The sequence below is a fragment of the Dasypus novemcinctus genome, chromosome 23, assembly GCF_030445035.2.
Source record: "Dasypus novemcinctus isolate mDasNov1 chromosome 23, mDasNov1.1.hap2, whole genome shotgun sequence".
Classification (NCBI taxonomy): domain Eukaryota; kingdom Metazoa; phylum Chordata; class Mammalia; order Cingulata; family Dasypodidae; genus Dasypus; species Dasypus novemcinctus.
This window is the reverse complement of record NC_080695.1, coordinates 63,684,153-63,697,877: the sequence shown is the minus strand read 5'-3', so window position 1 is coordinate 63,697,877 and position 13,725 is coordinate 63,684,153. Positions and strand designations below refer to the sequence as shown.

General features: G+C 43.2%; 1 protein-coding gene and 1 non-coding gene across 7 annotated transcripts in view; both read right to left on the bottom strand.

The window, feature by feature from the left end:
* GRIN2A (glutamate ionotropic receptor NMDA type subunit 2A) overlaps window positions 1-13,725 on the bottom strand; it is a 456,692-nt gene that overhangs the window by 430,777 nt on the left and 12,190 nt on the right. The gene's annotated exons all lie outside the window — the stretch shown is intronic.
* LOC111764712 (small nucleolar RNA SNORA31) lies at window positions 10,013-10,144 on the bottom strand. The gene has a single exon (XR_002797259.1). It is a non-coding gene; the product is annotated as a small nucleolar RNA SNORA31 (small nucleolar RNA).

The following is a 13,725-nucleotide window of genomic DNA, read 5'->3' as shown; positions in this document are numbered from 1 at the left end:
TGAAGTCAGAACTTTCCCCATAGCCATCCCTTAGGGGATGCACAACCTTCCCTTCCTACAGCCAAACAGTCACAAGTATTGGATGTGTTGATCATCCTCACTTGTCAGGCTCAGTTCTAGGTCCTAGGGATACTCAGTGAAAGGGGCAGACACGACCCCTGACCTTGGGGCTTAGCCGGGAATCGAGACGTGATAAAGTCATTTCAAGTATTGATGTGCACATGGGTAAATACTAGTTTTCCTTTTGATATGCATTTTATAACCATTTTTTATGAACAATATATGGTTAGGGTTCTGATTTGTTTCTTGTGCTGGAATATAAGATCCTTGAGGGAAAGGCTCTCAAACAAATGACAGGTCAAAATAAATTATGTAGCCAGTTCGGGAAACTGACTCTGCATCTTTTAATTCAAAGACCCCAATATCAAACAATCTTTGTTTGGGCTGGTTAGAAAATGTTCTGTTTCTGCAAATGTGCATTCACCTATTCCTACCACTTTAGCAACTTGAATGCAAAGATCTCAATAATTGGGATGCAAACATTTCCTGGTTACCTACACCATGCCCATGCCAAACCCAAGGCTGGGTGCTGGAAGCTCAGGATTTTTGCAACTTCTGCTTCCTTCACATGGAATGCCCCTTCCCCAATATCCATTTGGCTCCCCTCCCCTCTGCATTAAGTTTTCTGCTCAAATGCCTTTGTATCAGAGAGGGTTTCTGTGTAGTCATTAATATTGCTCATCAGATATTCCACATCACTTCTCTTTCTGTCCCCTTAAGTTAGGTGAAGACATATGAGTTGCTCCAGCCAATCAAATGTGAACTGAAGCCTTTAAGAGTCAGTGCACAGCTTGCTCCCTCCCATTCCCCACCACGACAATTGTCTACAGTCCAAGCGCTGTCCATCTGGGTCCCCACATGGGGGGATGTGAAGCAATACTCCTAGCCAGCCCTTTGAGGACAGTTCACATGAGTAAGAAATAAATCTTCATTGTTATAACCCAGCCCAAACTAACTGATGGAGCTTTCCTAAACACCCTATTCCAAAGGCCATCTCCTGTCATTCTCAGTCCCTTGAGCCCGCTCTAATTTTTATCTTAGTACTTATCACCACCTAACATTACATATTCATCATAAGTTTCTATGTTGTCCCCTTCCTGTTGAATGTAAACACTGTAGGGCAGGGACTTTATCAGCTCCCCAGTATCCCCAATGAACAACATGCCAGGACATAGTGACTCAACAGATAGATACGGAATGACTCAATGAAAAAATGAACAGAAATAGATCAAACGCAGTCCTATCCTCAACAAGGACAGCTAGCAAGATAACCGAGAAGTAAATTACTAGAATGCAGAAGCTACAAATGCACAGGAACTTAATCCTGTGGGAAAGGTGGGGGAACGTCCAAGGATTCCCAGAGAGCACGACTTCTGAGGTGAGTTTTGAAGAAAATGAGAGAAGATGGAGTAGCAGCCCAGGCAAGGACCAGAATGTGGTGTATATAAGCAACTAGAGCAGCATTTTTTATCAAGCTGAGACTGTTAACAAGAGCCATAGGAAAAGCAAAAAGGAGAGTTTTGCAGACAAATACATTTGGGACACAGTGCAGTTGAGTAGCGTAGGACTTCTCAGAGCCTCAAATGGGCTAATAGTCACGGTAAATATCTGAGGTTTTCATGATGTTCAGCATCTCCTAAACTTATTTTTTATTAAATACTTTTCCAGAAAGAATACCTCCCAGTATACTATTTCTCAGGACACTTTTTTGGGAAATGCAGGACAAGAGAAAATCGAAAAGCAGAGAGAGAACCGAATTGAGGCTGGGGAAGTCAGCAGGGGTCAGTAATCAGATAAAAGGGTTTGAGTGGTGGGAGCTGACAGTCTATCTGAAGGCAATGTGGTGCAACCGAGGAGTCTGCAGGGAGGGAAGGCTTTAGCACCATCTCCCATCACAGGAAATGGATGCCCTCACTGGTCTTTTTGTCATCATGGGTAATCAGCATCGGATGGGCCAGGAGACACGTAAAAAGTCCAGGACTGGGACTCAAGAAGCAGACTGCCCTTCAGCAAGCCCCTGAATCTCTCTAGGCCTCATCTCCCACATCCACATGATGACTCAACTTAAATACATCTTTTCTATGGTCTCTGCTGATTCTAATATTCTATAAGGTAATATTGAAACCATCAATGGTTATGATGTTTGGTATAAAGGTCTAAGGTATCATCCTTTCCATTAAAAAAGTTCAAAGGCTCAAGAGATTTCAAGAGAAGAGAGTAAATAATTATGCCATGCAGAAAATCCATTTTTAGTGGTAGGCTGGACAATGAAAAGGCATCAAGAGAACGGTCAGCTTTCCTGCCCCCCCCCCCCAAACACACACCTCCACACATACCTGACTCCTTTCTTCCCAGGGAAATCTCTGTTCCCTACAGCAATTTTCAAGACTCTTGACACCCATGAGATCAGCCATTTTCTTGGCTCCACCCAAATCTTATGATGCCAAGAGAAAGAGCGAAGGAATCACACTCTGAAGCTGGGCTGCCTGCTCCTGGAGGCTGGGCAGACTGCTTAGTGCATGTGGTCACTGTAGAGCAGAATATAAATTGTCAAAACCCAAATGATTAAGCTGTCACTTCCTGTTGGAGGAAGCACATTCCAAGATCCAGCTAATAGGGGAAGAAGAATAACCAGAGAAAATACATCTGACAGGCAGTGTAGTGACGGCTTTCTCCATTCCTGATTTGTGACAGATAGGCACAGATTTGCTCTTTCAAACCCTACATTCTAGGCACAGGAGGATGGGCAGATGACCACAGCTACCACAAGGATAATGAAGAGGAATAAATTCAGTCAAGTTGGGAGGCCATTCTGTTTGTCACATGGCACAGAAGATAGTGAGTCACAGGAGACAGGGGAAGGCAACTGCTTCAAGCCTGAGAAATTGGAAAAGTCACCACAGAACCCTTGACACTCAAAATAGGACTTCAAGGCAAATCAGGACAAGTGATGACATGTTTTGCACTTGTATTTCTTTCTAGAGTTTCCACAGTTTCCATATATTACATCTCATTTGATCTTCATGAGAACCCCAAGAGGTGGACAGAATGATGGAGGTGGGAGAGAAGAACTGGATTATGGATTTGGAGAACCCTAGGGCATATGGAAGAAAGAACAAACTATCTAGTTCTGCTGATGGACAAATGGGGAGACAGAAAGAGCTGGAAGGTGGTGGGGAACAAACTGTGGAGATGCTTGGATGCCTGGCTTAAGATTCAGATTTTACCCTGATAGTAAAGGGGAGATCACCAAAGAGAGTGAAGGTAATGATTCAAAGCTTCCCTTTGTGGGTGTGAGCTTTTGGTTGAAGGTGAGCATATGCACAAGCAAGTTAGAAAACTGGAGAGAGCCCAGATGAAAGGTGATGAGGGCCTGGTGACAGAGAGAGGTCACCGAGAGTTTGGCAGTAGAAGACTGGCGGAACCAGCAGGTCAGGTGTTCTGCCAGAAATGGTTTTCTGTCTTACGTAGACAAGACTCAAAATAACATTAAAAGCACACAAGATAAAGCTATAATTCTCTTTCAACCCTTCTGATTAGCCAAGGAGAAAGTCTCATTTTGGTGCTAATAGATTTTCAACACACGTCAACACCTCTCTAACACTTGCTAATCTCCTTTTTAAGGAAAGTTGTATGCTAAGCCTTCTAAAGAAATAGCGCCTACTTACATTTTAATAGCAGTGTTGTGTGTTTCCTCTTTTTTATTTTTGGTTTGAAGGTTTTTTAATTTGTGTGATTTTGTTTGTATGTGTGTGTTTACTGTTGCCTTCCATTTATGTGGAAATAGAAGGTAACAAATGACTTTTGGTCATGATATAGAACATCCCTTTAAGATATAATCATTTCCTTTTAAGATATAAAGGAAAGCATCATGCAAATAATAGTCAAAATGGCCCCCCAAAAATTGGGATGGTGGCATGAGAAGGACTGAAGTTTAAGAAACTCATGGTGGAAACAACATGGGCTGTGGACTCAAGAGACTTAAGTCCTGGCTCTGCTACTTACTAGCTGGGGGAAAAGGGCGAGCTTTTGTGATTCTTTGGACTTTGGCCTCTTCCTCTCTACAGTGAGGATGGTGCTTATTGGATCCCTGCCTGTGACGTGGTGCCTGCACACACTGGGAGCCTGATGCACAGCCTTCCTTCCTTACTCTTTAGAGCAGGGATTCTTAACCTTTTTGTTCCACGGACCCCTTTGCCAGTCAGGTGAAAACTATGGACCCTTTACTAAATCCACACTATACGGTGTATCATTTAATAAATACATCACACCCACACCAACACATCCCCACAAGGATAATGCTCTTTTGAATTTCAATTCAAGCTCACGGACCCTGTTTTAAGAACCCCTCCTTTAGAGCACTGATGACTTAGACCGTGGGGGCATCATTGCCAGAGAGAGAGAACCCAGTATGAAGACAAATTCTGGGACAAAGAGGAGACAAATTTTAGGCTAGTTCCTTTTGATGTGTTCATGGTTCATGTCAAACAGAGGAGCCCACCAAGTACCTGGGGGAATGGACAGGAATCCAATGGGTGGGACCTGGGGCTTCAGGTGTAGATTGTGGAGGTGTCTGCAGTGTTAAGAAGGACCACACCTGGAGAAGAGCAGCTGCTGGGGATGCTTTGAGGAAGGCCCTGTCTCACCTGTGCAGAGGCAGAGGTCCCACCAGGCAGGCAGAAGACAGACCACCATCAACCAAGTCAGAGCAACTCCTGACCTCCAAGGAGCAGTAGACCCTCCCAATGAGTGGACCTCACCCAATCTCATTTTACAGATGAGGAAACTGAGGTTGGAGAGGAAAAAGGAAGAACCAGCTGCTCCAAGATTCAAGCCCAGATCTGCCTAACTCAAAGCTCTGAGTATTTACAATACATCCGATACTTCTCATCACATAGACCTCACTCTAATAAGGTCAGATTTTAAAAGTGGAGGACCACTTAGTCCAACCTTCTCACTTATGAGGACACTGAGGTCCAGAGTATTTACCTGACCTGCCCACCAACCTTATCCTTTATTGTGATGAAGTGAATGAAATCTGTGTCCACACTCTTGCCATGCCCCTGTTTGGTGAGTGGGTTGTAATGGTCCTGATGAATAATGGTCTGCAAAGATACCTAAGTCCCTAGACCCTGTGGCTGTTACCTTACATGGCAACAGGGACTTGGCAGGTATAATTAAGGATCTCGAGATGGGGAGATTAACCTGGATTATCTGGGTGGACCCTAAATGTAATCATAAATGTCCTTAGAAGAGGGAAACAGGGAAGTGGACTTGGCCCAGTGGTTAGGGCGTCCGTCTACCACACGGGAGGTCCGCGGTTCAAACCCCGGGCCTCCTTGACCCATGTGGAGCTGGCCCATGCGCAGTGCTGATGCGCGCAAGGAGTGCCCTGCCACGCAGGGGTGTCCCCCGCGTAGGGGAGCCTCACACGCAAGGAGTGCGCCCCGTAATGAGAGCCGCCCAGAGCCAAAGAAGTGCAGTCTGCCCAGGAATGGCACCGCCCACACTTCCCGAGCCGCTGAGACAACAGAAGCGGACAAAGAAACAAGATGCAGCAAATAGACACAGAGAACAGACAACCGGGGAAGGGTGGGGAATTAAATAAATAAATAAATCTTTAAAAAAAAAAAAAAAAAGAAGAGGAGGGAAACAGAGGAGATTCAACATGGAAGAAGAAGGCAGCAGGAGGACTGAAGCAAGAAACTGCATTGCTGGTTTGAAAATAGACGAAAGGTCCATGAGCCAAGGAAGGCAGCTCTGGAAGCTGGAAAAGTCAAGGAAATGAATTCTCCCCTAGAACTTCCAAAGGGACACTTTGACTTCTCAGCAGTGAAACTGATTTCAGACTTCTGATTTCCAGAGCTGCGAGAGAATAAATGTATGTTCTTTGTAGTCATTTTGTTACAGCAGCCATAGGAAACAAATACAGTCTTGGACCTGGCCCTTCCAACTAACCCACTATTTTATTTAAATGCCCACTGATGGTGTGTGCTGAGTGAAGGGAGCAGGGAAGGAGGGAGTTAGAAAGATAAATACAGTCTTCACAAACCACACAAGCTGGAGTACACACCACACATGGAAGTGGACCTCGGGCAGGTGGACAAACACAGACTTGGGCAAGCCTGGAAGTAATTTCTAAATTCTGCCCCAGCCAGGACACCAGACTTGGCTTTGGGGACCAAAGAGAGGACTGCACAAAGAGATAACTAGGTTGTACATTCTGAGCAGAATTTCTGCTGATGGGTAGGACTGTAGAGACCCACTGACATGTCTCACATCTCTGTGTGGCTGAGAGTTGATGTTTTGGCTACAGTTGCTTGGAATGAAAGATGTGGTCAGGGAACAGAACCTTTCCTATGTGGAATTGAACCAGAGATTGTGACTGCTTTAATGAAATCCTCTAACCAACTGCACATACCCAAATCAACCATAAAAGTTAACAGATTGGTTTAAGAAATAACACTTAGTCTCAGTGTATTTGGAAGAAATGCCAAAGCTAACATAAAGTCCATTATGAATTCATTCTTCCTTTTTCTCTCTTCTCCGGGTATCCTGAATTCCTTGACACTTTTCCCTCCAGGTCCAAACGTGAAGGGGAAGATTTGCTTGTGAAGAATTTGGTGGAGCCATGTTAGACAGCTCCCTGCAAGGCCACATGTGAACTATGCAAATCATCCTTCTCCGATAAAAGTATTAAGTGCCAACCTGTCGTTTTGCAATCTGCTCTGTGCCCAACTCAATCTGCCACAGCACCCCTCAGCTGCTAAAGAGCCAATGAAAAGGGTCAACATATTCACATACAGAGCCCCCAGTGGCCTGGACACAGTCACATTTGAAACTGGCCTCAGAGAGGGGAACGGATTCCACCCGCCGATGATTAGATAAATAGGCGGATACGCCGACTGGCACTTACCTACTTACACACACAAATGTTTAATGAAACGTGGGACCCAAAGTAATGAATGCCTGACTTACTAAGCACCTACTGTGTGGACAGTACTGCACAGTGATCAAACCACAGTACCTAGAGCAGCAGTTTTCAACCAGGGACACTGTGTCCCCCAGGGGACATTGGGCAATGCCTGGAGACCTTTCTTGTAATCACAACTGAGGTGGCAGTGCTACTGACATCTAGTGAGTAGAGGTCAGGGTCGCTGCTGGATGTCCTACAATGCAAAGGACAACCCCCCAAAACAAAGAATTTTCCAGCCAACATCTCATTGATGCCAAGGGTGAGAAGCCTGAGAGCCAAACTAGCTGGGTTCAAATCCTGGCTCTACCATTTGCCACATGTGGGACTGTGGACACATGTTTTCACTTACCTGGGCCTTGGCGTCTTCATCTATAAAATGGGAATGATTATGGTACCACCTCATGGGGCTGCTGTGAGGACACGACTGCATTAGCATTAGCTCAGAGCTTACTGCACAGCACGTTCTCCTTGCATTGGCTCCTTATTAGCCAAGCACTGTGAGATACCCTTTTCACAGAAAAGTACTGATCCTCACAACAGCCTTGCATGTTTGGTATTACTGTTAACCCATTTTATAAATAAAGAAGTTGAGGACTCAGGACGGTTAAGTCACTCAACCAAGGCCACACGGCTAATGAGTAGAGGAGCTGAGTTTGGAACCCAGGTTGCCTGGATTCAAAGCACACACTCCCAAAATTTCTCACACGGAAGCAAACACAACCCGGCAATACACACTAGCAGAGAATAAACATGCTAGAAGTTCCTAGAGCCTTACTTTTATTTGCACATTTGGTGAGGGGTAAAATGAACCCATCTACCTGTTCAGTCACTTTTACATAATTTTGGTCTGAACACTGGCATGTTACATTATGAGGTAAGAGGCATAATTTGCAGGAGTTTTCAAGCTAAAAGGCAGATGTGCCTCTTTTCCCCGGAAGCCAGTGGAATTCAAAACCCTCTGTGCACCAGGACAGCTGTGGAGAATTTCCCACTCCTGAGGAAGAAGAGGAACCACTGGCTCTATTTACAAGCCAGCCGAATCCATGATCCCACTAAGTGGCATGCACGACTATTCTTTGAGAGTCGGTCCTAACAAAATTTATTTAAGATGGGGAAGTATTTTCAACAAATTACATGGTGATATTTGTGCTTCTACAAATGACCACATCATACCCCAAAACCAGAGGCTCAGACAGTCCTCTTCACTCAACCCCAGCGAAAATAGAGTTACTAAGGCAGGTCTTGCCCTGAAGGATGGGGAGGAAGGAGGTGGGGAAGTGGGTGGCCAAAGCCAAAGCTGGCTTCAGCTCCCATGTCTGCCACAGCTTCCCATGGGAGAGTGGCATATTTATGGAGTAGGGCTGGAAAATTAACTACGAAAGAGGAGAGGCAAGAGCACTGGGCTCGGAAGGCGGAAGGTTAAAATAAAGCACATTTCTATTTCCAGAGTTTACGAAAGGGAGCTTCACACCATTTCCAGCACTCTCCCCTATTTCAGGGCAAGGCTGACACCGAGGCAGAGGAGACAGCCATCCATCCTGCTCTTGACAGCTCCCGAAGAAGCCCCCCGCACAAGAACGACCATAAAAGGCTATGAGATCCCGCTGAAACCCAAGTCTGATACTCAGCAGGGACATGTTGGTACAACTGCACCAGCTGTTAAAATATGAAATGCTCCAGCTTCAGTTGCAAATAGCCACAGCCTCCAGGAAATTTAAGTTTCCCTTGCCCCTCTACCCCTTCCTCAGGAATCCCCAGCTCCTCACAACAGCAGCTAAAGGGTTAATGCCTGGCACAGCAGCAGCCTCTGGGAGCTTATGAGGCAGTCTGCACTGGTCAATAACCACACCTTACTAGCTGTTACATATTTTGAGTATCCCCACACGCCCTGCTAATACAACCCTAAATTGCTCCTACTTTTGATTAAAACTCATTCTATTGTCCCCCTGAAGGAAACAAACAGTTGTTCCCTGCCACCCATGCAATATCTTTTCATATATCCCAAGGCAGCTACTATTGCTTCTGCCTTTTTGCTTTTCTAGAGAAAAGAATAAATCATACCATTCACCCCAAAGCCTGTGACACAGCGCATCACACATCCACTAGGACACAATTCTCTACCACGCCTCTTGGCAAACCGCAACAGTCAAGTCCCACAGAGTGATTTTCTGCTGAGAAATATTACATTTTAAAGTGGTTCTTGAAAAAACACTGATAGAGACACAATGGTTGAGCAATGCCTGGTGACTAAGAATGAATAATCATAGAACTCCCTGCCAGGCTTCAAAATATTTATTATTTTTTAGAAATTCAAATTATTTCACTGCCCTTTATATGAGAATCCATCACCTTCTGAAGTTTTTCCATTTACACAATGAGAAATATCAAAGAGGTTAAGATGTGCAGCACCTAGGGAATATATAATTGTGCCTAAATTAAAATCTACTCCACAGCAGTAGTCATGAAAGAAATGCAAATTGAAATGATGACATAACAACTTTCATCTAGCCCAATAAGAAACATTTTTGTTTTACATGATATTACTCAATGCTTGCCAGGGGAAGCTGACAGAGGTACTTTAAGAGATTTCTATTGGAAGTGTCCATCAGTTCCATCTTTCTGGAAACCAATTAACAGTATGTACCAAAAACTTTAAAATTCTTTACGCACAGTGACCCAGTAATTCCATTCATAGGGCTCGTTTCAAAACCAATAATCGACAATTCAGATACTTTCACTACGAAGGTGTTCACAATGGTATTATTTTTAATAGTAACAAATTTGATGAAATCTAAATTATTAAGTAAATATTCATGGAAAATGTAGCAGATAAAAATGTTTACAGATAATTTGTCATGCTCATGTTTTGTTTTTTTGTTTGGTTTTTTTTTTTTTTTTGGAGTAAAAGTTTATTTGCTGCTTTTAAGTTTATTTCTGAGTTGCAAAGGTTATTTTCCCTTCCTTATTTTTAGAATTTCCTGCATTCCCCCATTCAATCTTGGCTGCCACAACCAGACAGGCAGAAAGTAAAAGGATCTTCTTTTTTTGCACCTACAGTAGAAACCTTAGCAGCAGACATTACCTGCTCCAGGTCTGTCAGAGATGCATTCATGCTCATGTTAAAATGTCAAGTGTTCTATAAGCTATGTGAAATTATACAATTAGTATGTATATGTATTTGTGTGTAAGGTATAGAAAAAAAGACTTGAAGAAAATATATCAAAATATTAACAGCAGTCTGTGGTTAGCGATTTGAGGTGATTTTTATTCTATCTATACTTCTCTGAATCTCACAAATCCTCTAAAATATGCATTTATTATATTATGTTTATATCTTAAAAGTAAATATTACAAATTATAATAGCTGCAGTTATTTTTTTTAACAGTCCTTATCTTTAAGAGATATATACTATTGTATTTACAGGTGAAAGATACTGATGTCTTGAATTTGCTTTAAAAGATAGTGGTCGAAGGTGGAGATTGTGGGTGAGGTTAGAAATGAAACAGAAATGGCCACATATTAACAATTGTGCATGCTGGCAATGAGTACATGGAGGCAGATTATACCAGTCTCTACTTCTGTACATGATTGAAATTTTCCATGATAAAAGATTTTCCTTTAATGCTGCCAAGCAGCTTGAAAGAAAGAAGAAAGGGAGGGAGGGAAGGAGGAAAAAAGGGAAGGGTAGGGAAGGAGAGTGGAGGGAACAGAGGGAGGGGGGAGTGAAGGAAGGAAGGGAGGGAGGGAGGGAAGAAAAAAGGAAAGGGGAGGGAAGGGGGAGGGAAAGGGAAGGGGAGGGGGAGGGAAGGGGAAGGGAAGGGGGGGAAAGGGAAGGGAAGGAGGGGGGGAGAAGAGTGGGAAGGAGGAAGGAAAGAGCAATTAACCAAGGCAGAACCAATGGCAGTTAACTCAAGTGTTGTTTGACCATGAAGCTCAAGAATCTTTGGTTTTCTCCACTTCCTCCACCCTGTGTCTGCCATTTCCAAAATCCCATTAAGTGGGAACCATACCCACTGGTCCCAGAACCCTGCAGCTCAACAGCCCTAGCCGGTTCACACGGTTCCAGTGCCATTCACCCAACCCAATCAAAGCTACATTTCCTCAGCCCTATAGATACTTGATTGTTAAAATGACTCACCTGGAAACACCTTTTTTTTTTCAGCCCTAGGAATACACCATGCAAGACAGTATGAGTTTCAAATGCCACTCACTCTTTTCGGCTTAGATTTCTCTAATTTGGAAGAAAAAAGATAAAGCAGGAGCCGGTTCAGCCATTTGTGACAACAAAACAAGAATTGGAAGAGGAAAAAAAGCTCGATGTTTTGATTGTGAGAAATGCCATCCAGGGGGAAATTCAGGAGCTATCAAAACATCATTCCAGCCTGGCAGTCTTGAAGAGCAAGTGAAGAGGAGAGAAAGGCTTAGACTGTGAACTCGCTTCTGGTCTGTGAGGCAGCCCTCTCCACCCCACAGTTCATGCCCCACCCTGGCAGATGTCAGGCAGAAGATGCCAGCCTCTTCCAGAGCCATTCTAGAAGTCTAGATCCCGGCACTCTAGAGCATCTTCCTAGACCTCTGGGTTAGGTTGTCATGTTTCTATATTCCCACGGCCCCCCTGCACTAGCCTAATCACAGAAGCATCAGAGTGGACTTTAGTTGCAAATCTCTGCCAACTAGTGAGTTACATCAAAGCACATACCTGCATCACACATGTATCTACAGAACATTTGACCCAGGGTATTGGCTCAAAAAATGAAGAATGAATATATTCATACATCAATATATAAATTAATGCCAAGGAGGTCTAGGAATGGGTTTCAGAGAGTCCATGAAGCCCCGAAATTGCACAAAAAATGGAATGCATGCTTATGGGCCATTGCTTTAATTAGATTCAAAAGTGTTCCTTGATTCCCCCCAAACCACCCCCAAATAATCTTAAATTCCTTGGGTGAGTGTATGACCTAACTTTGAGGTGCCAGCAATTTTCAGAAGTCACAACTTACATTCTAGAGTGTGTTTTTATTTTGTTTATTCAAATAGGCATGGTTAGGAATCAGTAGAAAATAACCTCTTTAAAGTAGGAAATATAATACAGGGTTAAGGTTTAAAAGAGAAGATCCTTGTAACATAGAACTTCTTCAAAAATTACTAATGGAAATAAACTGCTATTCAAATTAACATTTTTCCTCTTCAAATGCATAAGAGAGTCACCTCTGTGTAGGATGTTCAGTGGATTCATTGAGCAGATATTCTTCCTCTGGACGTTTTATTTTACCATCTGGGTATTTTTACTTTGCACGTAATTACCTATTTCAAAATAAATACATAATTTGGTAGATTATATACATTTCCATGAGATGGAAAGTGCTGAGATTTGAATGGAAAGGTACAGCATTTGAAAAGCAATTTCAGGTTTTGTTTTTTCATGGGGAAAGTGGTGGTAGGGGAGGCGGGAGAATAGGTAAACAATGGAATGCAGTTTCTGTCAAAAGCAAGTGTTCAAAATGCAGGGAAATACACCCCACAAGAAAAGAATATTTGGAAAACTAAAAAGTCAGAGAGAGGTCGGCTATATCTTTATAATATAAACATAGCACCACAGTAAGCTGTACAAAAATGGGAATATACTTTCATAAGTAATCATAGTTAACAGGTTGCAATTACAAAAACACACGGTCTTGAGATCACTGTCAGTAATTCTGAACATTGTTTTCCATTGATACGCATTTTTACTAAGAACATTTCCACTAGTAAATATGATGCCAGCTGACCTACTTGTGTTTATATTTACATATGTGTGTGTAAATTGATACATAGGTTTTCTGCTTTTCTAATACCAACTCCGCTTCAGGGTGACGTAGGATCCTTTGGGGATTTGAGGTGATGCTGCAGGGATCACCACCTCCTCCAGGCCAGGAAGATCATATACTGAATTACTCGTCCACTGGGAGAAAGCTGGTTTTCAGCCAAATCCAAGGGCCTAGAGGACCAGGTTTGGGAACTCAAAAAAATAAAAAATAAAAACTTCAGGTATTTGAGAGGTACAGAGTCTCTGAGTAAGAAAGGCCTCAGAGGTGCCCCAATCCAGCCTTGCCTGTGTGAGCTGGACTCTCCACACCATTCCCGGCAGATGTTCAGTGGCTCTCGGCTCATCACAGCCAACAGACACTTCCTAATCTAGGAGAGAGCAGAGCCTTCCATTGGAGACTTAATTGCCAAGGCTCATTCCTTACAGCCAGCTGGAAGTTTCTTCCTTTTAATTTTACCCTCTGGCTTCAGTTCTGACTCTAGCACTAAAAAAAAAAAGATTAAGACTAAGTCTCGCTACCAGGGAAACAGTTTGGTGGTTCCTCAAAAAGTTAAAAAGAGACTAATTACACTCATAGGTAAATATTCAAAGACTTGAAACCAGGGGCTCAAACAGATACCTGTACACCAATGTTCATAGCAGCATTATTCACAACCATCAAAAGGTGGGAACAACCCAAGTGCCCAGCAGATGAATGGAGAAACAAAATGTGGTCTATCTACACAATGGAAGATCATTATTTAGCCATGAAAAGGAACGATGTTCTGGTGCACGCTACAACATGGACGAACCTGAAAGGCATAACATTGAGTAGCATAAGCCAGACACTAAAGGACATACATTTTTATTCCACTTACATGAAATATCTAGAATAAGCAA